The sequence below is a fragment of the Rattus rattus genome, chromosome 11 (assembly GCF_011064425.1).
Source record: "Rattus rattus isolate New Zealand chromosome 11, Rrattus_CSIRO_v1, whole genome shotgun sequence".
NCBI classification, from domain to species: domain Eukaryota; kingdom Metazoa; phylum Chordata; class Mammalia; order Rodentia; family Muridae; genus Rattus; species Rattus rattus.
Genome location: NC_046164.1, coordinates 70,671,857 through 70,696,331, shown reverse-complemented (window position 1 = coordinate 70,696,331; position 24,475 = coordinate 70,671,857). Strand labels below are relative to the sequence as shown.

Genomic DNA, 24,475 nt, shown 5'->3' with positions numbered 1-24,475 from the left:
CCGGCCAAAGCGCCCGCCGCCGCCTCCGCCTGCCGCCGCCGCCGCTGCCGCCGCCCGCAGCCCTGCCCCGCCCGCCCTTCCCCGCCCGCCGTCCTCCGTCCCTCCCTCCCGCCATGAGCCCGGCCGACGCTAAGCGCGGGGCCAAGCGCCGGAAGAACAAGCGCGGCGGCGGCGGTGGCTCGGGCGGCGGCAGCTCGGGCGGCAAGGCCGGCTCGGCGGCGGCGCTGCGCGGCCCCCAGGCCCCGGGCCCCGGCGCGGCGGGCCTGCTGGGCGGCGCGGCGGCCCACGGGCCTCTGGGCGCGGGCGCGGGCGGTGCCGCCGGCGGCTACTTCGAGGTAAGCAGCAGGGGTCCGCGGGCGGGAGCGGCCGCCGCCCCTCACGAGCAGCCAGGCGGGCGCGGCCGGCGGATAACGGGCCGGCGGCTGCCTAGCTGACAGCTCCTCCCGGGCGCGAGCGGTGCGGAGGGCGGCGCCGGCGGGACCCCCGGGGCACACCGACTGCGGCCTTGGGGCTGACTGAAAAGTGCCCCCTAGAAGTTTCTGGGTACCGCTGGCGTGCCACGGGCGCGGTTGTCTTGCCCTCTGTGCCTGCTGCTGTAGGCTCTCGGGAGCCGCCGGGGGTCTCTTTCCTCAGGAGTGTCAGCTGAGTATAGTCTCAAGGGTTGGGGTAACTATTTTTTCAGGTTTACTTACGCAGGCATGCCGACGATGGACTGCTGTCGCTTTTATTCTGCTTCAGAAGATAGTGCTGGTACGTGGGATGCAGTTGGCATAATCGTTTCCATAGATTGGATTGGCCACCGAATGATTACGGGTTTTTCTCAGGTTGAGATCTTGTAAGGTTGCTAAAACAAGTTATCTTCATTTAAAGACATTCACACTGAAGAAACCAAAGCTTTAACGAGTATTTGAGTGTCAAATCATGAGGCAGATTTTTTTTTTTTTTAAATGAGAGATTTGGAATATTGTGTTGGCACAGTATGTTTTGAGAGAGGTTAAAAATTGTTGGGTATGGGCATGGTTTTTGATGCTCATGTTGTAGCATGAAAGTACAATAATAAATGAGTACATAAGTTTTCCTTATTTGTTCTTGGGTGTTCTCTGCAGTTTTGGTGCAACTTTTGGAGCTTTCTTCCCATAGTATTGTTGTTACATTTGTTTAGCATCTGGGATTTGGCCTTGGGCTTGAGTTCTAGAGTTTGTCCTTTTCCTTGACTATGGACAGCAAAGTGAGCTCTAGTTTAAGATGAGGTTGTCCTTTTTCATTTTGGGACTTTGAGGGATGCCTTTGCTTCTGTTGTGGGGGAAGGTAGGAGATTGGCCTATGCCAGTGCTTTATAGAAACGTTAATAGTGGTTGCTGGAGCTGGAAGAGAGGACATTCAGTGAAGACCAACTGGTAACAAATAGAAGCCTTATTCCTCATACCTCATTCTAGGATTTAATAATTGCAACTTAGCGTAACATTTACCTGAAATAACTTGCTTTTTGTAACTCTTCAAGCACAGATGACCTTATGCATAGTTTTGGCAGGATTGTTTGTGTTGAACTATTATGCATCAAGAATTTGGACCATAACTCACCATTAAAAACAATCATACACAAATAGTTCCATAAAAGGATTTCCAGTATTTTTTGGTCTTTTATGTTCTACTCCATTTCCTTAATAAAATACTTGCTCACAGATTTCTCTGTGCATTATTGAATTTAGACATACATCATGTAAAAACATTGCTTTTACTGTATTTTAAACTTGAGGTATCTTTAGTTTAAACGTGTGTACGTGTGTGTGTGTGTGTGTGTGTGTGTGTGTGTGTTTTCATCATATACAAAACAAGTCTTCGTTGGCAGTAGGGCTAAAAAATGTTCTCGTAACCCCAGAAATCTTTTTTGTTTTGTTTTGATTTGAGACTGGGTCTTTCTCTATTTTGGCTGTCCTGGAACTTGCTATGTAGAGCAGGCTGACCTGGAATTCAGTAGAGTTCTGCCTGCCTCTGTCTCCTGAGTACTTGGATTAAACGCATCATCACCACACCCAGCTCCACAGAGGCCTTAGTGCTACTCTAAAAACTCAGTTTCCATACAAAGTGGTAAGCTCTTTGGGTGGCACAACACAGGTATGCATAACAGTGTCAGATAATGGTGTCTGTGTTGATCTTGTGTTTCTAAGAGAGAAGTATTGAGAAGCTTCCTTTACTCTCCATAGGTCACCAAACCAGAAAGTGACTAAGAGAGAAGACAGTGGAAGATCTGTCCTTTAGTAGGAGTCCCAATCACAATGCTCTCAGTGCTGGGTACAGAACTACCTTATTTGAGGTGGTTCCTGAGTCAGTTAGGGGATCTGTGGGTATGAGTGAAACGATTATAGGTGTTTATAGTATAGAGCTGTTTTTGTAAAATATTGTGTGCATATGGATTTACATAGGAAAGTCTTGTCCATAAAGACTTTATGGTGGGCATTCTGAAGCTTACTCTTTCCTTTTCCCACATGTTTAAAGCTTTCAAAATTCTCTGTAGTGAGCATTATTTATAGACCAGGAAAGTGAATGGTATTACAGCCTGAGACTACTAACTGTTTTTCTGTTTGCAAATAAAACTAGTGGAGGCTTTTTCTACCACCCTTTGGCACTTAAATATTTTGGTACTAGGTACAGAAACAAACATTGTCTACATAATGAGAATTATATTTTCAAAATAATTAACAGTAGTCATATATACTTATAAAACCAAGGATTTTTTTCTTTCTTTCTTTTTTTTTTTTTTTTCTGGGGACCAAACCCAGGACCTTGCGCTTCCTAGGTAAGCGCTCTACCACTGAGCCAAATCCCCAACCCCAGGATTTTTTTATTGTGGAAATCAACCTGTTAGTTGTTGAAATATCAGATTACATGTGACTTACATTCACACAGGACTGGAATGGGGATTTAAAGTTATTGTTTTAATGCTGTGTGAGATTTATAAAAGGATGCCATTTAGGGTAGGGATCAAAGGAAGTTTTCGAACTGAAAATTAAAGTCAGAGAAACCTGTCACTGACTATGGACATTTGTAATAATGAGTCCCCTTTTATCCTGACACTAGAAGTAGCTGGCAATGGCTTAAGGCCATCATCATGCAAGTGCATCCTGATCTTAGAGGATATTCAGGGCCTGGTGTGCATTTGGATCTTTGAAGTAGATGAAGGTACACTTGTAGTTCACATTGCTTTAGGATCTGAGGAAGTAGCTTGAATAAAAATCTAGAACTTAAGGTGCTTTAGGATTTCTAGTTTAATTTAGACCAGTTTACATCAACTACCATCCAGGCTTTAGAAAAGTGCCACTACAGAGAGGCCTGTTGTGGCATGCTTTTAGAGTGCCTAATGACACTGTGAGTGTTCCCAGTGCCCTGTGCTCCTCATCATTCACTTCACAGTGTGGTATCTTTGCCATAGTTTTTACTTGTTTGTGAGGGTTTTGTTGTTGTTGTTGTTGTTGTTGCTTGGGTTGGTCTCAAACTCCTGAATTCAAGTGAGCATTCAGGTTAGCCTCTCTGAGAAGTTAGGACTGTAGTAGTATACCACTGTGCCCAGCTTTGTGATCCTAAGGGTTGACCTTGGGGCCTTGTGCATGCTTACTACTGATCTATCACTCCGTTCTGCCTTCAACCTTGTTACTCTGATTTTAACACATGGAGTCTCCTGAGATTACTGTCAGTCAAGGTACAGGACAGTTTCATTAATCAGAAACATATTCCTGTTATCCCTGTACAGTTGTACTCTTCCCCCACTCGTTGTTCTTGACAGTCACTGTTAGTTACTTAAGAAAGAACAAAGTCTCATTTAGTAATCCTGGCTGCCCTGGAGTTTGCTTTGTAGTCCAGGTTGGCCTTCAGCGTAGAGATCTGCCTACCTCTGCCACTGCCCAACTTGGAACTGCTAATTTCTGGTTGGATTGTTATTTTTTAATTTAGAAAGTTCTTTATAATTTTGGGTGCAAATCTTTTGATGTGTATGATTTGTAGACTTTTTTTTCCAATCTTGTCTTTTATTTGTCATCAGTTATTAGTGCTTTTTAAAAAAATAATCTATTTCAAAGATTCGTTATTTTAAATTTATATGTGAGTGTTTTCCTATATGTACTATGTTCCCCTCATGTCTACTTGGTGTCTACAAACAAAGGTCAAAACCTGGATTCCATGTAAGATTCCTGGATTCCAAGCAAGTGTTTTTAATCACTGAGCCATGTCTGCAGCCCTAATAGTTATTAACTGTTGTAGAGATGAAAAAAATTAGCAATTTTCTTTTCCTGAGGACCATTTTTGTTTTGGTCTGTTTTTTTGTTTTTTTGAGGTAGGATTTTACCTTGTTGACCACACTAGCCTTGAACACAAAGAAATCTGCCTGCCTCTGCTTCCTGAATGTTGGTATTAAAGATGTGCATTACCATGCCCAGTTTGGATCATGGATTTGATGTCTTAGCTAAAAAACTCTGTTTTAGCCTCAGGTTTTGAAGGCATATCTCCCAGCTTTCCATTTTGAGTAATTTTATGTAAATGATGAGGTATTGATAGAGGTTTTTCTTTTTTTCGGAGCTGGGGACCGAACCCAGGGCCTTGTGCTTGCTAGGCAAGCGCTCTACCACTGAGCTAAATCCCCAACCCCTTGATAGAGGTTTTTTGTTTGGTTTTTGTTTGTTTGATTTTTTTTTTGTTTGTTTTATGCTTGATTGGTTGTTTTGAGACTAGGCCTCATTTTGTAATCTAGGCTGTACTATACAGTTGGAGGCTAGCTTTAGGCTACATAGGGAACCTTATCTACAAAAACCCAAACTATCAAAAACTTAATTGGTTCTATTTTTGTTGATTATTCTGTACTCTTTGCCCACTCAGTAGCCACAATGTCTTGATTACTGTCTTAAAATTGATTCCTTCAATTCTAATGTAAAATCAGAGAATAGTTGTTTTTTGTTGTTTCCATATATTTCAGAATCAGCTTGCTGATACCTAGAAGTAGTTTTTATGGGTTTGAATAGAAACATCTTAAATTTGAACATAGATCAATTTGGTTGACAGTTAATATTTTGAATCTTCCAAAAGGTGAAATGGTAGGTTTTTTTTTTTTTTAACTTGGTTGTCTTTGTTTTCTTTAATTAACATTTTCTGCATGTAACATAGAGACCATATAGCTTATGTTGTTTCAGATGCGTGTATATTTCATTATTTCAAATTTGACTTTTTCAACTATTTCAACTAACTCCTTTATTTTTGGCCCAGAGAAGAACCGAAGATCTATTCTGCATGCCACATGCTGCTATCCTTGCCACTTCTGGACCTTTGCTTCTCCCACGGTTTAGCTCCCTGCCCCTAACTTTGCAAATCATGTTTTTTGAATTTTTAATTTTCAGTTACTGATTGGTTGGTCGATTGGTAGGTTGGTTAGAGAGTGGATCTGTCTGTCTATCTATCTCTTGCTATTTGTCTGTCTATCTCATCTGTCTGTCTGTCTATCTATCTATCTATCTACTTACTCATTTATTGAGTTGCTTGTGTAGCTCCAGCTGTCCTAGAACTCATTGTGTAGACCAGACTGACCTTGAATTCAATCTGCCTGCTTCTGCCGCCTGCCCACCTGTCTGTCTGTCCGTCAGTCCGTCCATCCGTCCGTCCGTCCATCCATCCATCCATCCATCCATCCATCCATCCATCCATCCATCCATCCATCCATCCATCCATCCTCTTTATTTATTGATTGGGTTGCTTGTGTAGTAGCCCCAGCTGTCCTGGAACTCATTCTGTAGACCAGGCTGGCCTTGAATTCAGAGATCTGCCTGTTTCTGCCTCCTGAGTGGGGAGATCAGTGAAATGATATGTTCTACTGCCGCTCAGCTGATAGTTCTTATTACACTGGATACAGCATCATCTTCTGGGGTGAGACTGGATATTGCTTTTTCCTGAACTTAGAGGAGAAGCTTGTAGTTTTTCACCATTTTTTGCATTTGTTGTAGGTTTGTTTGTTTGTTTGTTTGTTTGTTTATTGTAGCTATCCATTATATTATATATTTTTGTTCCTGTTTCTAGTTTCCTGAAATTTTTAATAGCAGATGTTGAAGTTTTAGAAATGAAGTTTTAAATAATTGATTCTGGTTGTGTTTTTCTTTATGCTGTCAGTGTATTAATAGTATTACTGATTTTGGATATTGAACCAACTTTGCACTCATGAACTAAATCCCTTTGTGGTCATAGTATATTATTCATTTTAAATTTCCAAAATTAAATTTTTTGTGGGAATAAAGAACTGATGTGCTAGTATTGATGTTTCAATAAGTGTTGCTGTATCATGATACATATTATTTTCTAAAAATTTATATTGCTCCTGACTTTTTTTTAAAGATCTATTTATTTATTATAAACACAGTGTTCTGTATATATATCTGCATTCAGGGTTGGGGATTTAGCTCAGTGGTAGAGCGCTTGCCTAGCAAGCGCAAGGCCCTGGGTTCGGTTCCCAGCTCCAAAATACATATCTGCATTCAGAAGAGGGCACCAGGTCCATCATAGATGGTTGTGAACCACCATGTGGTTGCTGGGATTTGAACTCAGGACCTCTGGAGGAGCAGTCAGTGCTCTTGATCTCTGAACCATCTCTCTAGCCTCTGACTGACTTCTTAGTACAATGTTGGCATTACAAATAAAGTTGGAGTTTTTTCTTGTCTTTTTCAGTAGTTTAGTGGTGTTATGGTTAATCTTGGTTGCTAACTTGATATACATGGGAAAACTGAACCTCAATTGAAGAATCACCTTCATCAAATTGGCCTGTGGGACATTTTCTTGATTGATTTAGGAGGGTTCAGCCCACTGTGAGTGGTACCATCCCTAAGCAGTTGAGCTGGGCGGTATAAGAGAGAACCAGGGTGGATGATAACTGTTTGACATGGGCATATTAGGCAAAGGTTAGTCACACAAATCAATGTAACTGGGGACAGCTTAGATTCACTCTTAACATTTCTGTATGATGAATAGTGAGGTGAAATGTCTCCGGTGTTAAAAAGACTAAGTGCCCTGGTAGCCAACTTTTTGTTTCTGTTGCCTGTTATGGCTGTTGTTTGTATCCTGGCTACCCAAGACTTCACTTTAATGTCCTCTTAGTGTCTAAAGAGGTCTTTAATGATCCCATTCTTTTTAGTCCTTGTGTCTCCTTTTTCATTCCCGATAAGACATTCTATATCAAATGCACTTAATATGTTCAAGTTTGAGTTGTATATTAGCATTAGAATATACAGAATAGCAGTTAGAATATCAGTTTTTACCTTGGATCTTGAAGACCAGCTGCAACTCAGAGCCAACTGCCAGCATTGAAGACTCAGATCAAACATTATCTATCCATCTATCTATCTATCTATCTATCTATCTATCTATCTATCTATCTATCTATCTATCTATCATTATAGGAAAAGATGGGTTTTCCAGGTTTAAAGTAGTAATGAGTACCTCAAACACTTTAATGCCAAACCCACAAAGCAGTAAAGATAGTAAACTTAATCCTAGAGGTCCTGCGTTATTCTGGTAGTTCACAAAATATCACTTATATTTTAGTATTAATAAGAATTTTACGAAAATCAAATTTCACCCAGTCAAAAGTAGTACTACCTACTTCCTAAGAGCCTTAATATAATTAAGTTAATGTAGCTTAACAAAAAAGCAAAGCACTGAAAATGCTTAGATGGATATTGAATCCCATAAACATTAAGGTTTGGTCCTGGCCTTAGAATTAATTGGAGGTAAGATTACACATGCAAATATCCATAAACCAGTGTCAAATCCCTTAAACATTTATTCAAAATATAAGGAGAGGGTATCAAGCATATTAAAATAGCCTAAGACACCTTGCTTAGTCACACCCCCATGGGACTAGTAGTGATAACATATTAAACAATAAACCAAAGTTTGACTAAGCTGTACCTTTTAAGGTTGGTAAATTTTGTGCCAGCCACCGCAGCCATATGATTAGCCCAAACTAATTATTCTCAGCGTAAAACGTGTGTATTATAAATTAAATTAATAGAATTAAATTATCATGAGGTTGTTAAAAAGGAAGATTATAAGTCAAACTAATATAAGCTAGAGATCATCTATATTTTGCTTTTGTTCTTTTTTAGTACTGGGATTGAACCTAGGGCCCTGTGCATGATAGGCCAGCACTTTATCAGCAGACTGTATTCTTAGTACTGTAACTTGTTTTCAGGTTCATTGACTTCTTCCATTCTGGTACTGAGGATTGAGTGTAGGGTCTTATTAGGCATGTTGTTGGCCTCTGGGGGATATGGATATATATGTGTGTGTGTGTGTGTGTGTGTGTGTGTGTGTGTGTGTGTGTGTGTGTGTGTATGTATGTATGTATGTATGTATGTAATATATGTATGAATGTATGTATATGTATATATATACACACACATGCGTTATATCATTAGTATCTCACCCTTTTATTTTTATTTATTTTTCTAAAAAAAGATTTGTGTTGTTTTATGTGCTTGCATGTATGTATGTATGTATGTCTATTTGTGCCTGGGGACCACAGAGGAAAGAAGAGGGTGTCAGACCCTCTGAAACTAACTAGTTGTGGGTGGTTGTGAGCCATCATGTGTGTGCCTGGGTGGTCCTCTGCAAGAGCAGCCAGTGCTCTTAACCACAGAGCCATCTCTCTAGCCCATTATTTTACTTTTAAAAATTATTTTGTGTGTGTGTGTGTACACTGTGCATTTGTATGTTTGTATGATCATGATCAAGTGATGGTGGGCACAAATGAGCTACAGAACACATGAAGTCAGAGGGCAACTTTGTGGAGGGAATTCTCTCTCCCATGCAATCTCCTGCCGTGATACTCAGCACTTCCAAGGCGCTTGCTCATACCCACTGAGCCATCTTGCTGGTGGTCTAGTAATGGTTTCTAGAGGTGCCTTCAAGTAGCTGAGGGTGGTCACAAATTCACTGTCACTGAAGACAACTTTGAACTCCTGATCCTCCTGTCTCATTCTGAGTACTGGGATTACAAACAGGCACCGTTGTGCCGTGCCTACTTTTACTTCTCTGTATTCCACCCCCCCACCCCCCCAGAGTTTCTGTGTATAGCTCTCGTTGGCCTGGATCTTACTATGTAGCCCATGTTGTTATCAAACTCACAGTGGTCCTCCTGCCTAAGCCTTCCAAGTGCTGGAATTATAAATCTGTTAGGCTGTTGTGAGTGCCAGGAACCAAACTTGAATGGTCCACAAGAGTAGAGTGGTGTGTGCTCTTTGTTTGCTAGCTTGTTTGTTTGAGACTATTAATGTAAATCAGGCTGGCCTCAAACTCAGGTCTATCTACCTGTCTTATTTTCCAAGTGCTAGTATTAAAGGCATGCACCACCATGCCTGTATAGTATGTGCTCTTTACCGCTGAGCCACTCCCCACCCCACACCCACACCTACCCCTGTTTTTTTAGATCTTGCTTTGTAGGTCAGGTGGGCTGATCTCAAGCCTCTTGAGTTGCTAGCATTACAGCTCTGTAAGAGAATTATAGTAGGGCTGGAGAGATGGCTCAGCGGTTAAGAGCACTGACTACTCTTCCAGAGGTCCTGAGTTCAGTTCCCAGCAACCACATGGTGGCTCACAACCATCTGTAAAGAGATCTGATGCCCTCTTCTGGTGTATCTGAAGACATCTACAGGGTACTTATATATAATAAATGAATAAATCTTAAAAAAAAGAGAGAGAATTATAGTAACTGCAGTGGTCAGAGGCTTCTTTATGTGGTTTTTAAACTTTTTTCATAAATCTGAAGTTCTTTTGGATCCTGGAATGTTACTATGTGTACTGAAATTTATTTCTATTACTGGATGCGGTGTTTCACAAGCTACACAAGCTGGATTCAATTGGTTTGGGGTTTGCTCCGTTCTTTATTCTCATTGCTGTTCTTGTGTGCTAATTCTTTCAGTTGCTGATAGAGTAGTGAAGACTGACTAGACTGTTACCTTTGCTGATTTCTTTTTATTTCTTTGTTTCATATTTCAGGTATCAGACATATTTATTTGTTCACAGTTTTGCATGTGTTTATGTGGAGGCCCAAGGTTGATGCTGGGAATCGTTGTCCATAACTCTCCACCTTATTCACTGAGGATGGGTCTCCATCAAACCAAAGCTCTGAGATATAGCTAGTCTTGCTAGCTTGCTCAGGGAATTTTGTCTCCACAGCTGATGGCTGGAATTACATGTTTTTTTCAGGGGATCTAAAATGGGTCCTAGTGTTTGCATAGCAAGTCCTTTCACTGAGCTGTTTCCCTCAACCTCTGCTGACTTCTTACAGTGTTCTTAGTTTGTATTTTGACTCTTGTGTTTGGTTCATATTTACTTATGGTTCTTATTTATTTGTAAATTGACCCTGTTATTCAAGTCATGTGCTTCTAAAAAGTTATATTTATTTAGTGACTGATTGTGTGTGCAAGCATATATGAACATGTAGAGGCCAGAGGACAACTTGGAAGAATCTGTTTTCTCTTTCCATTAGGTGGGCTTTTGGCATGAGTTCAGGTCATCAGGCCTGGCAGCAAATACCATAACTAACCATTGAGCTATCTACCAAGTTTTTCAAAGTCTACCTTTAATGATGTTTCTTAAACGCTTTAATCTCCCTTGTGCCCACCACTCACCAGAGGTAGTGGAAATAAAGGATTTGGGGGAAGTGGAGCAGTTTAGAAATGGTTCTTTGGAGCGAATCCTGTCTTGACTGTTAGGAAATCAGCAGTTCAGTTCACAGGTGAGCACCTGGATCCACCTGCAGACGCTTCACTGATACACCAGCAGTCCGGGCCAGCAGTGTTGGGGGAGCAGCCAGGCCTCAGCACTGAGTCAGCAGGAGGGATCTGGACCAGCAGGAATACCACTAGCAGGAAGTTCTTTGCTGTGCCTCTCTCCATGAGGCGGAAGATGTCAAGACCAAGCATTTCAGAGCTAGCTCTACCAGCAAGCCCCTCTCATGGTCCGTTGAGTCCTATTTATACTCCCTCCAAACATCACATGTCCTCCATTGATCTTGCCTTGAGAAGTTTTTTCATGCGTTTCTCTCTATGGAGTCCTGACAAAAGGAGCTCAACTACACAGTATAAGGTGGACCAGCACATGCGTGTCATTAGCAGAGAATTTTTCATCCCATGTCCTTTCATCTGCTTGCTTTAGCAGAACGTCCTTTCACCTGATTCTGCATCAGGAAAACCCTCATTCACTTGTTTGCCCCAGCAAAACACCATCCAACACAACTGACTTTCCAAAGAACCCTGAAGTTTCCACTTCTCTACCTATGGATTGGCCCTGTTAAGCTTTGTAAGCTGATTTTCTTAATTTTCTAGCCTGGAGATACAAAGGCCTATTTATTTTAAGTTGTAACCAGTATGAGTTAAAAACCAAGTAACATACTTAATTGGCTTACAAAGCATGTTGTTTTGGTATAGAAATCAGCCTTTGTTTGCTTGTTTTCCCTTTCCTCCCTTTTCTTTGTTTCTTTTCCTTTTTCTTTTTTTTGAGACAGGTTTTTTTTCTGTGTAGCCTTGACTATCCTGGAACTTACTTTGTAGACCAGGCTGGCCTTAACTCAGAAATCTGCTTGCCTCTGCTTCCTGAGTGCTGGTATTAAAGGTGCTCACTAGTAGTAATAGTAATAATAATAACAACAACAACAATAATAACAACAACAACTATTATTCTTTTCTTTCTGTGTTTTGGTTTTTTTTGTTTTTTTTTTTTTGAGACAGGGTTTCTCTGTGTAGCCCTGGATGTCCTGGAACTCACTCCGTAGACCAGGCTGGCCTCAAGTTCAGGGATCTACCTGCCTCTGCCTCCCCGAATGCTAGAAGTAAAGGTGTGAGCCACCATGCCTGGCTACTTTTTTTAAGGTTTATTTATTTTATTTAGTGTGTTTATATGCTTTGTATGCATGTATGTATGCATGCATACCACATGCCCATGGAGGTCAGAGCACTTGAGTTAAAGGTAGTCGTAAGCTACCATGTGGGTGCTGGGAATTAAACTCACGTCCTTTGCAAGTGTTCTTAACCACTGAGCTATCTCTTCAGCTCTAAAATTAATTTTTAAAATGAAAATTACCGGGGTTGGGGATTTAGCTCAGTGGTAGAGCGCTTGCCTAGGAAGCGCAAGGCCCTGGGTTCGGTCCCCAGCTCCGAAAAAAAAGAACCAAAAAAAAAAAAAAAAAATGAAAATTACCTTGGGTTGATTCTAGCAGATAGAGATATTGCTCGTTCTTTCCTTATTAATTTTTTATCATGTATATTCTTAGATTGTTATGTCAAGTGAACTATTTCTTGAATATTTTGACATGTTATTTACGGTCTGGCTTGATTTGTTTTGGCTTTGGTTTGAGTTTTTGAGACAATATTTCTCTATGTAGCCCAGACTGGCCTTGAACCTCCCATCCTTCTACCTCCCAAGTACTAGAAATCACAAGTATGTGCCACCGTACCCAGCTCTAAGATTTGTATACATGTATGTAATCATAAGTAAAAGATGTGAATGTCTCTCTCTAATACTTTCTACCTTGTTTTTTTAAGTATGTAGATAATTGTTTATTATATGTGTGTACGTGCATATGCGACAGCATGTATGGAGGTCAGAGGACAGCTTTCTTTCCACTAAGGATATAGACATGGAATTCAAATCATCAGGATTGTTGAGTAAGCACAGTTACCCACTGCATCATTTTGCTGGTCTAATCCATCTTATTTGTTGAGATAGGGTCTTACTGAACCTGAAATTAGCTGGCTAGTGAGTTTCTGGTACTTACCTGTCTGCCATTCCTCAATGCTGGGGTTATAGGCATACTCAGCCATTCCCAGCTTTTTACATGTGTGCTTGGAATTTGAACTCACGTTTTTTTACTTGAATAGCAAGTGCTTTTACTCAATTGAGTCATTTCCCTAGCCCTGGTTTTGTTTTAATTCAAAGAAATTTTTATGTGTGAGCATTTTGCCTTCATAGTATGCGTGGTGTGCATGAGTGGAGCATATGAAGGTCAGAAAGGAGCACTGGATTCTCTCTGTAATGTTTGGCTGGGAACCACCAAATGGGTACTGTGAACTAACCTAGGTCCTCTACATGAGCAACAAGTGCTTTTAACTCCAAGTCATTCCTCTAGCCTCAGGTTTATTTTTACTTTTTTAGATTTACTTTTTATTTTCTTGGTGACACATGCCCTTTATCCAGGCATTTGAAGGTAGAGGCAGGGAAACTCTGAATTTGAGGCCAGCTTAGTCTATGTATTGAGTTTCAGGCGAGGTCTTCCTGAACTGGAGTTAAGAGGCAGTTGAGAGCTACCCTGAGTGGGCATTGGGAACCAAACTGCTGAACCATTTCTCCGTCCTCCCACCCCAACTTATTTATTTACTTAAATATATTTTCCTGTGTTTTTTTCAGACAGAATTTTATTACATAGCCAAGGATGGTCTCCTACCCAACTTGTGTGTGGGGTGTGTGTATGTGTGTGTATATGTGTGTGTGTGTGTGTGTTGAGACTTGTTACATAGCTGAGGATGACCTTGAACTTTGATCCTCCTGCCTCCACCTCCAGTGCAGAGATTACAAGGCAATGCCCACCACTCTGATTTTTTTTTTTTTTTTTTTTTGGTGCTGAGTAGTGAATCCATGGTGTTTGTGAATCCTGGACAAGCACTCTGCCAGCTGAGCTCTACCTCCAAGGTTTTATTTTTTGTTTTTTTATAATTTATTAATTTGGTGTTTTGCCTGTATGTATGTTGGTGTGAGGATGCCAGATCCCTTGGAACTGGAGTTTTAGATATTTGCGAACTGTCATGCTGGGAACTGAGTACAGGTCCTCTGGAAGAGCGGGCAGTGCTCTTGCTGCTGAGCCATTTCTTTCTTTTTTCTTTTTTTTTTTTCTTTTCTCTTTTTCGGAGCTGGGAACCGAACCCAGGGCCTTGCGCTTGCTAGGTAAGCACTCTACCACTGAGCTAAATCCCCAACCCCAACTGAGCCATTTCTTTTTTTATTTTTAAAGGTTTATTTATTTTATGAGTACACTGTAGCTGTCTTCATGCACACCAGAAGAGGGCATCAGATCCTATTACAGATGCTTGTGAGCCACCATGTGGTTGCTGGGAATTGAACTCAGGACTCTGGAAGAGCAGTCAGTGCTCTTAACCTCTGAGCCATCTCATCAGCCCTGCTGAGCCATTTCTTACACTTGTTATTTTGGAGTAATTTTAGATTTACAAAATGAGTAACTTCTGTAATTCCTGTAATATCTGAGCCAGAGGCAGGAGGATTGCTTGAGTTTGACAGCTTGAGGTCAGCTTGGGCAACATAGCAAAACTTACAAAACAAAGCAAAGAACTGGGAGAGAGAATATGCAAATAAAGAAGTCTTGGATTAAAGAAATAGTTGCGAAAATTAAATTTATGAAAAATTTATCGATAGTTTTTGTGTTCCCTTTAGTCAGCTTTCCCTTTTTTTTTTTTCCTTTTTTTTCGGGGCTGGGGACCGAACCCAGGGCCTTGCGCTTCCTAGGCAAGCGCTCTACCATTTAGCCAAATCCCCAACCCCCAGCTTTCCCTTTTTATCTCTCTTATCTTTTATAAAAGAGTCTCAAGGTGGAACTAAGGTCATCATGGTTGCTAAGCAAGAGTTTTTACTCACTGAGCCATCTCATTGTCTGGTGTCTTTTACTTATTTTACTTTATTGTTCATATGATGTGTGTGTCCATGTTATTATGTGAAGCATGTGTGAAAACTGGGATAGTTTTGTGGTGTTAAATTCTCCTTCCACCTTATGAAGGTTCTGGGGATGGAACTCAAATTATCAGGTTTCTTAAGCAGATTTAGTTTTCCTCCCACAAGGTTACACCACTTTAACAAGAGCACCCCTCCTAATCCTTCCCAAACACGTTATCAGCTGGGGACTAAGAATACAGATACATGAACGTATGGGTGCTGTTTTCATTCAAACCACCGAAGGGTGTGTTTTTAGTATGTCCATAGGTTCTCTTGTCTGCTTTTAGTTAAAATGGTTCTCAGGATAGAAGCTGTCTTAGTTAGGGTTTCTATTGATGCGATGAACACTGTAACAAAAATCAAGTTGGTGAGGGATGGGTTTATTTGGGTTATACTTCCAGATCATAGTCCCGTCATTGGAAGAAGTTAGGACAGGAAGTCAAGCAGAGCTGGAATCTGGAGTCAGGAGCTGATGCAGAAGCCATGGAGGGCTGCTGCTTACTGGCTTGCTTTTACATTGTTTGCTCAGCCCTGTGATAGCACTGCCCAGTGGACTAAGCTCTCCCACATTGATCACTAATTGAGAAAAAGCCTTCTGGATCTTGAAGAGGCATTTCCTTACCTGAGGCTGCATTCTGATGAATCTAACTTGTGTCAAGTAGATACACAAAACCAGCCAGTATAGAAGCCATGGTTGAAGATGCTGCTGTTAGTAAAAACACATGAAACACTGGCTCATTTGTGGCAGAGCCTGCACACTTTCTTCACAAGATGCTTATTAGCTGTGTGAAACCATGAAAATGATCTAAGTAAAACTGATAATCTACTTTTCAAGGATGATTTGAAATGAGCTTTACATCAACTTTTGTTTTTTTAAGATTTATTATTATTTATTTTATGAGTATGGGTATTTTGCCTGCCTGTTTGTCTGTGCATCATGTGCATACATTTTATGTAGAAGCCAGGAGAGGGTGTCAGATCTTTTTTTATAACTTTTTTTTTTTTTTCCTTTTTTCTTTTTTTCGGAGCTGGGGACCGAACCCCGGGCCTTGCGCTTGCTAGGCAAGCACTCTACCACTGAGCTAAATCCCCCACCCCAGATCTTTTTTTAACTGGAGTTACAGGTAGTTGTGAATTGTCATGTGGGTGCTGGGAATCCAGAGTTCTTTTTTTTTTCTTTTTTAAAGATTTATTTTATTTTAAATGAGTACACTGTAGCTGTCTTCAGACACACCAGAAGAGGGCATCAGATTTCATTACAGATGGTTGTGAGCCACCATGTGGTTGCTGGGAATTGAACTTAGGACTTCTGGAAGAGCAGTCAGTGCTCTTAACCTCTGAGCCATCTCTCCAGCCCCCGAATCCAGAGTTCTTAACTGCTGAGTCCAACTCTGCCTAACATCCTTGAGAGATTAGGGAGATCAGAGAAGGAAAGCGTAGCATTTACAGTTGACAAAATGTTTAAAAATAAGCACCCAGGAGTTAAATACCACCCATAACTTTTGCAGCAGTTCTAAAGTTCTAAAGTCATGTGTTGCTCAGTGTATTCACTAGACTCTAGGTTTTATAAAGTTTTGTTAAAATGACTCAAGGTTTCTAGCTTTTATCTGTGTGTGGTGGGGTTCAGTTGTAGAAGCACTCTGCCTGGTGAGCATAGGCCGAGAGCTGGTTTTCTTTTTTTTTTTTTTTTCCAGAGCTGGGGACTGAACCCAGGGCCTTGCGCTTGCTAGGCAAGTGCTCTACCACTGAGCTAAATCCCCAACCCCAGAGAGAGCTGGTTTTCTACAACAGTTTTGGAAGGTCTTCTGAACCCGGTCTCTGCTAGATGTCAAGAAAGGCCTCCAGTACAAAAGCGTAGTTCTCTGCTGTGGAGTAGTAGAATCAGTGTGCAACATTGTCATACCTTTCCAGAACTGTGGGACACAGTGGCCATCTGTCATTGGGAAAAGCTTTTCCAGCAGGGGCAAGAGTGGGCAAGTGGCAGGAATAACGCATAGAAGCCATGTGGCAGCAACAGCAGTACATTATTTTGTCAGCAAACATTTTTGGAATACTCATAGAAATATTGGCAGAAGATGAGAAAACAAATGATTGAGAGGAAATTTTGGAAGATTGCTTTGAGATGATGAAAGATAGGTGTTTACAATAAGAACCAGCCTAGATTCTGATTGATTTGTGTGTCAGAGATAGAATATGCAGATAGATTTTGAAGTAGTTTCTTAGACAAACAGGATTTTATGGCCCAAAGTGGATATTTGTGGTAATGGAACAGCCATTTTTCTGTGAAGTTTCAGAAGGAGAAACTGGCAAAGCTTACTCTCCAGTGAGACCCAGAGAGATGCTGATAGCAGCAGGTTGAGGTGGAGACTTGGAGGGATCTCCATCCTTGCATTGTTTGTAATGAGGGAGATGGGGATTATATTTGGCAAGATATGGGTTTGTTGGTCATCTTGTGACCAAGTAAAAAGCATTTATTGTTTTGAAGATGAGTTTTTCTTTTATATGAAGATAATTCATCTAAATTTGCTTACTTTTTCTAAGCAGTTGTCAGTAGAAAGCTACCGAACAAGTTCAGTAGTTTTTCAAAAAATAAATACTTAACCTGCCTTCTTAAGACAAAAGTGCCATTTTAGCAATGAGTAGAAAATTGCTTACTGAGAAAACCTTGCTGTATTGAGTATTTTGAAAGAGATGTGTAGAATGGTGTCATTGTATGTGTGTGTTTGCTAAGAATAATGTAAATAGTTCTGTGCGCACACTTATACTAGGAAGTGAGTTTTTCACCTGTTTAAAAGCTTCTGTTGTGCAGTAATGTTTTGAATCTTTTATCCTAAAATGGAAAAATGTGACACCTTGCTGTATAAGAAAGGACAGGAATCTCTTGTGCAGAGGCAAGCTCATTTCGCTGAATTTTAACAAAAGCCTTGAGTAACTGAGGGATGGTATAGAAGAACAAGAGTGGCTGCAGTCAGTGAACATACCTTACATATAACTCTGTGTGTTCTGAGAGGACTGCTGTTTCCATCAGGCACTGCCAATAAAGCTGACTAATGCTCCTAATATCTCCAACTCCCTTCTCTGAAATTTTTAAAAAATATCTATTTTATGTATATGAGTATACTGTAGCTGTCTTCAGACACACCAGAAGAGGGCATCCAACTTTTTTACAGATGATTGTGAGCCACTAAGTGGTTGCTGGAAATTGAACTCTGGGCCCTTCTTTAATTTTTTTAAATGGTGTTATTATTTGTGTGTGGAGAGGAGGGCATGCATGTGCTACAGCATATGAAGGACAGCTTAAAGGACTTGGTTTTCTCCTTCAACTGTGTGGGTCCTGAGTGAACTCAGGTTGTTGGGTTTTGGCAACAGTACTTTTACTTTCTGAGCCATCTTCCCTCCCCTTTCTGTACTTAGCCTGTACTCTACCACTGAGTATAGCACCAGATGTATTTTGTGTGTGTATTAAGTCATGTTCTGTATCAGTGTGGGAAATGCAGGTGCTCTTATGGATTCTCTTTTGCTTCACCATAGTGCAGTATGTTATGTGACCTGTGTATGCATGAGCCAACTTCTCCTGAAATTTAATTGTCTGGGTGCTTCTGTGCCTTTTGATCAGTCCCATTTGTCCTTAGGTCTGAGCTTCCTCACTTTGGCAGAGAGGCTTCCGCTGACTACCAGGAATACTTGTTTGCCATTCTCATCCTTGTCTCATCTGTCTTTAGAATCCTAACATCTTCAGGGTCTGGCTTGACTCTGCCCGTTCTGATCTTTCTCACCAATAAGTGAGCACCTTTGTTCTATATACATTTTTCTATATTTATTCTATATTTATTGTTCTTTATGAATGCAGAAAAATGGTACATTATTTTTCATGACTTAAATTAATTTTTTGTAGACATAGAAGGGTTCTTACCTGCTTTAACCTCCCTTCTAGCATACTACCCACCTGACATAGTGGAAAGGAAAGGTTAATAGAGCAAAGGAGGATGTGGACCTGTTTAGAAATATTTCCTTGGAGCAAATCCAGTCTGCATTGTCAGGATGTCAGCAGTTCAGTTCATACAAATTAGCAGCAGTAGCTTGATCCACTCATAAACACCATTCACGAATCAGCAATGGCAGGTTGATCCAGAAGAAACTAAGGTTTTGCCACTTGGCCAAATCTTAGGAAGCAGCGAGAAGCCACCAAAGGCCCAAATTTGCAGAAGCAGCAAGAAGCCACCAGAACACCACTAGAAGTTTTTTGGTGCGATTTCTCTTTATGAAGTCACAACAAACAATGACCAGCAAAGAATGGTAAGGCGTACCAGTACCATCCAGTGTTGTCAGTGAAGACCAGTGTCATCAAAGCCCAGTGATGACAAGGAGCACCAATACCATCCAGCATCGTCCTCTGTCTGTTTGGCTATATTTATCTCCTTTCCAAACATCAGGTGTTTTCTCAATCATCTGCTCTAGGAAAACATTACAGGTTCTTTTTCCAGGCTGCCTCCAGGAAAATACCATGTATCTGTTCTTAGCAAAACATCTCCCCATGTGTCTGCTTCAGCAAAAACATCCTCTTAATAAGACAGTTTCCAGAAAATACATCACATGACACAGCTGAGTCTCCATAGAAACCAGAAATTTCCACTTCAACTTTTTTTCTTTTTTCCTTTTTTTTTGTTTTTTTCAAGACAGGATTTCTCTGTATAGCTCTGGCTATCCTGGAACTTTGCCTGCCTCTGCCTCCTGAGTGCTGGGATTAAAGGCATGCACCACCATTGCCCAGATTAAAATGATTTTTTTTTTCGGGTTGGGATTTAGCTCAGTGGTAGGCGCTTGCCTAGAAGCGCAAGGCCCTGGGTTCGGTCCCCCCAGCTCGGAAAAAAAAAAAAAAAAAAAAAAAAGATTTTTTTCAGTTAACATAAAAAGAGTGGATTTTATTATGACACTCTCTTCTTATGTTGTCATTATACCTTGTTTGTGTTCTTTCCTGTACCAACCCCCTTTTCTTCTGCTTCCCCTTTTCCCCCAAATAGTTAGTCCCCTTACTTGTTTTCTGTTTTTCGTGTTATTTGTATGTGTGTGTCTAAGTCTACAACACTGCATATAAAAGAATTAGAAAAAATTTTTTGTTTTTGATTTTTTTTTTTGAGATGGGGTTGCTGGATGTAGCCCTGGAACTCACTCTGTAGACCAGGCTGGTCTTGAACTCAAAGAGCCTCCTGCCTCTGCCTCCTGAGTGTTGGGATTAAAGGAGTGCACCACTGCTTAGCTAAGAATTAGAAAATCTGGGGGCTGGAGAGACGGCTCAGTGGTTAAGAGCACTGACTGCTCTTCCAGAGGTCCTGAGTTCAATTCCCAGCAACCACATGGTGGCTCACAACCATCTGTAATGAGATCTGATGCCCTCTCCTGGTGTATCTGAAGACAGCGACAGTATACTCAAATACATAAATAAAATCTTTAAAAAAAATTGGAAAATTTTAAAGAAGTTTCTTAAATAATTATATTTGGAGGGTAAATATAGCCTAAGAGTTCAGCAATATTATTTGTGATTTTTTTTTCAGTCGTAGTGAACTGAAAGATTTTATAAAACATGCAAGGCCAGCATATGAGGTGTGTTTATCCTTACCATGGTGACCAGAATTTAAGGCATGCCATGTATCATGCTGTTTACCCTCAGAAAATGTTCTAAGCAAGCTGGATGAGGTGAGGGGACAGCCAGCTGTAGTCTACAACCGTAATGGAAGAGAATTGGTTTATATGTCTCTTATGATGTGGATTAGTCATAAGAAATAATTACCGATTGTCGTTTGAGAGAAAATCTCATATAGCTCATGTTGCCTCAGACTCCCTATGTACCTGACTGAGGTTGGCCTTGAACTCTTTATTTTCCTGCCCAGCACCAGTTTTGTGTTGGAATTATGAGACTGTATTATCACCCCTAGCTTAATTATATATTTCTTCCTAAAGAATATTTTTGTTTCCATGTGGCACCTTTAATCCTAGCACTCATGGAGGCAGAGGTAGGCAGATCTCTGATTTCAAGGCTAGCCTGGTCTACAGAGTGAGTTTCAGGACAGTCAGGGAAACTACACAGGGAAACACTCTTGGAAAACCAAAAATAAAGGAGATTGTGTGTGTGTGCACGAGCATGTGTTTGAGGAGGTCAGAGACATCCCCTGAAGCTAGAGTTACAAGTAGTTGAAGGCTGCCCGATGTGTGTGCTGGTAATTGAACTCAGGAACTCTAGGTCCTCTGCTGTAACTATGGGCTTTTCCACCTGTGTCCAAATTCCCTGAAATGATGACTCTGAGGCTTCTTATTTGTGAATAAATGCTTAGGCCATAAGCTTGGGCTTGTTCCCACTAGCTTCTAACTTAATTAACCTGCTTAAACTAGTGTAAGTCATGCTACGCTACATGGGCAGTTACCTCTCTTTTAGTTTCATGAACTGTCTCTAGCAGCTCTTGAGAAATCTCCTGCATCTGACTACCCAAGAATCCCCTCCCCCTTGAATGTCCCACTTCGTATTTCCTGCCTTTTGTTAATAGGCCATCAGCATTTTATTGACAGGTGATGTTTTCACACAAGAAATTCTCTGTATATTTTCCCCCATTTAGCCCAATGAAAGGCCTTTTCTCTTACAATAATAAACCACATACAATAATAACAATTATGAAAACTATTAGGTAAGTTTTACATTTGCAGTGTCCAGTCCATACATATTTGGCAGCTTTGGAGAAAGTACTCCATTATCTAGCCTCTCTTGGTGAGTTCAGAGTTCTGTACCTAAATCAATTTCTTTTTTTTTTTTCTTTTTCTTTTTTTTTCGGAGCTGGGGACCGAACCCAGGGCCTTGCGCTTGCTAGGCAAGCGCTCTACCACTGAGCTAAATCCCCAACCCCTAAATCAATTTCTATTACAACTTGGATTACCAACCTAACATATCTTCCTACACTTAAAAACTTTTTTCAAGATTTATTTATTTTGTGTACGAGTATTCTATCTGCCATGTACAACTGCATGCCAGAAGAGGGCATTGGATCCCATCACAGATGGTTGTGAGCCATCATGTGGTTGCTGAGACTTAAACTCAGGACCTTGGGAAGAACAACCAATACTCTTAATCACTGAGCCATTTCTCTAGCCCCACTTAAAAACATTTTCCTAAATCCTAAACTTAAACTTAAACTTATGTAAGATTATAACCTAATCTGAGACCTGAGGAGGAATAAACATTACTTGAGTGTGTAGGCAAGTAGCTTCCAAAACTATAGAAGTGACAGGGAAAGCTGCTTGCCTCTACAGTCCCCCCAAAATTCTCTGTTATTGGAGCATCATATTCAGACTTCTGGCCCAGTATATGACAGACTTTTTTGTGAAGGAGGGATTATGAAGGACCTTGTCCCTGTAAAGCTTGGCAGTAGACTTACCTGCATCCAGTTTGGATAGCATAATGTCAGCAGTTGAAGCAAGGGCAATTTCTTGGCCAGTGGCTAGCTTGACACTTTTGAAGCAAACTCTGTCTGGAGGTTCTTCAATGCTCCTCATCTGCTTTGAAGTAGAATGGGGGTACTGCCAGGAGCAGACCTGTCTCATGGTCAGAAAAGGCCTTTTAATAAACATCTTTAAATACCATATTCTGTAGATCACTGAGTTTTTTGAAGACTGTCTAGCTATAGTATATCTGAATTGTTTCTAACTGCTCTCTGTTTAACCTTGGAACCATATTTCTGAAATTACCTAAACTAGTATCTAACATGACTGACTGCCTTGACTACTAACTTGCATTTTTAACTTATTCTAAATGATTTGTACTAGAACTTAATCTTGGATTGTTAAGAATTACATAGCTATAATACCTTTAAAAAGGTTGATATACATAGTGTGTTGTAAGCAAATAGATCTTAATTTTATATCAATATACAAAGATCTATACCAAATATAACCTTAATTTTGTATCAGTATATACAAATCTATACTTTTGACTGGTAGAAGCTCTATAGAGTTAGAGAGTATATTCAATAATCTACCCTTTATTCATATTATTCCTATTTTTTCACCCTACCTCCTTTTTTTTGGTTATCCTTTCTCCACACTTTTCCTGCTAACACTAGATAGGAGAGAAAGAAGGATATAGGAAAGAAAAAGAAATCCCTGAATCCAACCCTCCCTTATTATGTTTCCCCCTGGTCAAGACCATTAACTTGGAACCAACCTTTTTAAATGAGGCCAAACCATCCATCCATGAATATTGACTGGCAAAACCATCCACCCTCCTTTTGTGAATGAGGGATTGCTCTCTTAAAATTGCTTCCTGGTGGATTTGGGAGCATCATTTTCCTTTTGCCTGCACCCCTTCTTCCCCCCTCCCCCCCAATTTTGGATATTGGTCAGTCTTAAGAAAGCTAGCTGTATCATTTGTTGTCCAGACTCTGTATACTGAGAAAATTCAGGGCTTAATTGAAGTCCTGACTGGAATGGTCTTACGATGCTAGACAATCTAGCCATTTTGAAAATGGCTGGATGCAGATTTTTGAGGAAATTGTAAGATGATCAGGATGTGGAATAAATATGTCTCAGCATTGCAGCATCCCTGAGGGTGAATCTTGTCAGGGTTGCTTTAACTTCATTGGTGTCTGTAAACCTGTAAACTCTCAAAGGTAATATACATTTCTGCAATAACATATGTATGGACTGTGCACTGTGCACAATTTAGTTAAAGATGATAATTGCTCTCTGTGTTTAAGCAGGTAAGGCATGTATTTTTCTTTATAAGTTAGTTTGGATTATATAACCAAAGTATAATAACGTTTTTATCTATGCTATTTGAAAGGATGGCATGATAAGTTTTGAGTATTCTTTTTTTTTTTTTTTTTTTACAGATGGTTGTGAGCCACCATGTGGTTGCTGGGAATTGAACTCATGACCTCTGGAAGAGCAGTCGGGTGCTCTTAACCGCTGAGCCATCTCTCCAGCCCAGTCTTGAGTATTCTTAAGCCAATATTTATCAGCATAGCTGAAGTTCTGGTTGGAGACATTTTCATCTCTCAGCCAGTCTCAGAATTGTTCCTATGTAGAGGGATCAGTAAATCATGTTGCCTGTTTTGATTTAAATTTAATCTTTTTTCTTTCTATGACTGTCTATATTCAGGCTTTAATTTTTCTATTTGACCTTTTGATTGTATGCATTTAATTCATTTTAGACTTTGTTTTACCTGAGACAATGTCCCATTTCCTAGGTGCTGTGTAGATGCCTTCTGAAGTGACCAAGTTGAATTCCAGGAATCTCATGAAATGGTTACATTTGTGTCTGTATCCATTAAGCCTTTAATTTTATCTTTTTTTTTTTTTTTAATTTATTTATGTGAGCACACTGTTGCTGTCTTCAGACACACCAGAAGAGGGCATACAGATGGTTGTGAGCCACCATGTGGTTGCTGGGAATTGAACTCAGGACCTCTGGAAGAGCAATTGGCGCTCTTAACTGCTGAGCCATCTCTCCAGCCCCCAATTTTATCTTATCTAATTATAATTTTAACTTTGGTTTCTTTATCTTTTATGGCAATCCCAAAATACTTTTCTTTTTCCTTTTGGTCTTTCCTGAGGTTTTCTTTCCTATCTGTTGAGCAGCTCCAGCTTTGATATCTGGGTTATTAAGGTTATATCTGGAGCAGTGTTGTTTAATTCTTCTATGGATGTCTTTCTCCACTGTTGATCTGAGGTGGCTGACTTGAATTTG

The 24,475-nt window shown here is 40.4% G+C and overlaps 1 protein-coding gene across 1 annotated transcript in view; it reads left to right on the top strand.

The window, feature by feature from the left end:
* Positions 1-278: 278 nt before the first annotated feature.
* The window catches only part of Fam193a (family with sequence similarity 193 member A), a 113,674-nt gene continuing 89,477 nt past the window's right edge, over positions 279-24,475 (top strand). Inside the window, 1 exon segment of the mRNA XM_032916538.1 lies at positions 279-335. The gene's annotated coding sequence lies outside the window, so the exon portion shown is untranslated.